Consider the following 2,909-nt stretch of genomic DNA (forward strand, 5'->3'; position numbering starts at 1 on the left):
AGTATTTGCTACAGCAGGTGAGACTGGAATGACACTTAGATTGTACTGTACTTGATTTTCTTCTTTTACAAAAAAAAAAAAAAAAAAAAAAAAAAAACTTCATAGTTTGGCACTTTGGTCTTGCATATTCATATTTCACGAATTAGTGAAGAATTGATAAATGATCATGAGATGATGATGTTTCCGGTGAAAACAAACAGAACACAACTGGAATGAGCTAATTGTTGCGGCATGGAAGACTAGAATGGCATTTTGAATTGCACTTAATTTTCTCTTTCACACGGCTTTTTTGACGCCTTTTTGTTTTTGTTTTCTGACAAGGTTCGCAAATTTAATATACAGTTTAATATCATGACGGGTAACGTTCTTGTATTTGGGTGAAAGTTTTCTCAACATTCTGTCTCGTCCTCCATGACCAATAGCCAAAAGGACCTTATGAAGTACGTCAAATAACTCTGTGTCCGCGACGTAAAATTGAATGGCACTCACACCTTCTTTAAACAGGGTGGATCAACTTAACTCTTATTTTCCTCCATCATGACATCATAGTGTTTCACCAGCCAACACTCCCGTGGTTCTTTCTTAATGGTCGTCTTAGCCTTTTTCACATCGTCCACTAATTTTTGGCAATTAGTTTCGATTAAAAAAACGCAGTTTTTAGCAGCATTTGCTCTTACTTTAGATAACTCATCGTAGAACCGTCGTTGCATGTCAACATGGCGTGATTCCTGTCCTGGCACTACATTCCCTTCAGACATGGTCACACAGCAATCCAAGAGGAAAAGTTAAGGGAGAACGTCTGTGGAATCTCAGCCGGATGATATATACTGACGTCGTGAGAAGAATTATGGCAATATTGTCTGTGACGTGGTAGTGGAACCTCGTACCGGCAATACGCTGTCTTACAATAACGTTCAACACTTACCTGGTTCGATCGCTATTATCAAACAACGAATCAATTGCCACCGCCAACATCAGTGGCGGGAAAAATGGCGGGGGTAGGACAGTTACATACTTTGCCGCACGGCAACTCGGCATTCTATAGAATGCCTAGGCAATGTATGAAGTAGCAAGCCGGTAACACACACACACACACACACACATATATATATATATATATATATATATATATATATATATATATATTGTTACAGGTTCTTTGTATTACGCCAACTATAACCAATTATTGACATATCAGAATCTCAGAAGGAGGAAAGGTTCAAAGCAAAGACTCATAATCAAATTCAATTTCCTATTTATTCACATTAACCATAAATTATTAAAATAAAATCTCCAGTCTAAAAAGAAACGAAGAATTTTCACTGGAAAGAAAAAACCAGGACCCAAATACTCCTTTCACACTGAATTAACAGTTGTAAGTGAAGATCCTCAGTCATCAATGATACACCCACTTACGCACTTAAATATTACGGGATAGAGAAAGATCAAGAGATATCTGAGGACACTAAATAAACTTTCAACAGAGCTCCACAAGGCACTAGAAGAGTAAGAAGACCCAGGCCTACATGGCTAAGGACTATGAGGAGTGAAGTAGCAGATGATGAATGGAGAAGCATTGATTTAAAAGCTCAAGATAGAGATTATTGACGATATCTAACCGAGGTCCTTTGCATCAATAGGAGTAGGAGGAGATGGTGATAATTATATATATAAATGTATATATATATATATATATATATATATATATATATTTATATACTGTATATAATATATATATATATATATATATATATATATATATATATATATATATATATATATATATATATATATATATATATAAGGAGATAGAATGCAATAGAAAAAATACATATCTAATATAAATTACTTTACTCCTTTAAAGCCAATACTGAGTAGGCTACATACACTGCTCTTAAATGTACATGCATATTTCATGCTACACCAAAGAAAACAAAAATCCTGACCCCCAATTTCCCTCCTATAAAATCTTAAATGTTTGTACTCTGGAGCTTCAAGGACAAGATTCGTACCCAATGGTTCTTTTTATAATATAGTGCTACGCTGAATCTCAGGAGAAATTTCAAAACTACACAAAGAAAACAGTGGCAAAAGTCATTTTAGCCCAGATTGAAACATTAATTTCTTACCAGTGTACTGTTTGTCTACGTGTGTATGTTAGAGATTGAATGCTTTCCTATAAGCCTTATAATACGTAATTAATAAAAAAAAATCTTCGAATATTGTTAGTGGCTTTCAGAGGTAAGACTTAACGAGAGAGAGAGAGAGAGAGAGAGAGAGAGAGAGAGAGAGAGAGAGAGTAAATCCTCAATTTTCAAACAAATACGTATAAAAATAATGCAAAAAAATTGACCGGAAAAAGAGGGTTTAAAAGTATTTAAAACAGGCGGGACACTCAGAGTGCAAACCTACACCACGGCAGCTTATTTCTCGTTGATGTGGATTTTCATATACTCAAATATGAACCAAGTTTGAAGTGTGTGACAAGGTTGTCCAAACCTATGGCTGATTACGTGAGATGGACGTATTGTTCCTCCGTGACCTTAACCTTTGACCTTCCAAAATTTAATAATTTCCAGCTCTTTAAATAACAGTTTTAAATCCCTGCAAGTTTCATAGTTTTACGATTAAAATTGTGGCCGCATGGTTGACGGTCGGAATTTGACCTTTTGCTTGCACTCGACCTTAACATGCATTGACTGGCGTGGATTTTCATACACTCAAATATGAACTAAGTTTGAAATCTCCGTGACAACAATGTCCAAACTTATGGCTGAATACGTGAATTTGACTTTTTTCTTGACCGTGACCTTTACCTTCAACCTTGACCTTCCAAAATTTAATAATTTCCAGATTTATACATGTTAATCTCTTCCAATTTCATTACAACTAAAATTGGGACCAGGAAA

At 35.1% G+C, this 2,909-nt stretch overlaps 1 pseudogene; it reads right to left on the minus strand.

Annotated features, from left to right (window-relative positions):
• Window positions 1-276: 276 nt before the first annotated feature.
• On the minus strand, window positions 277-758 carry LOC137632551 (KRAB-A domain-containing protein 2-like; annotated as a pseudogene).
• Window positions 759-2,909: the final 2,151 nt, after the last annotated feature.

The sequence above is a fragment of the Palaemon carinicauda genome, chromosome 3, assembly GCF_036898095.1.
Source record: "Palaemon carinicauda isolate YSFRI2023 chromosome 3, ASM3689809v2, whole genome shotgun sequence".
Taxonomy (NCBI): Eukaryota; Metazoa; Arthropoda; class Malacostraca; order Decapoda; family Palaemonidae; genus Palaemon; species Palaemon carinicauda.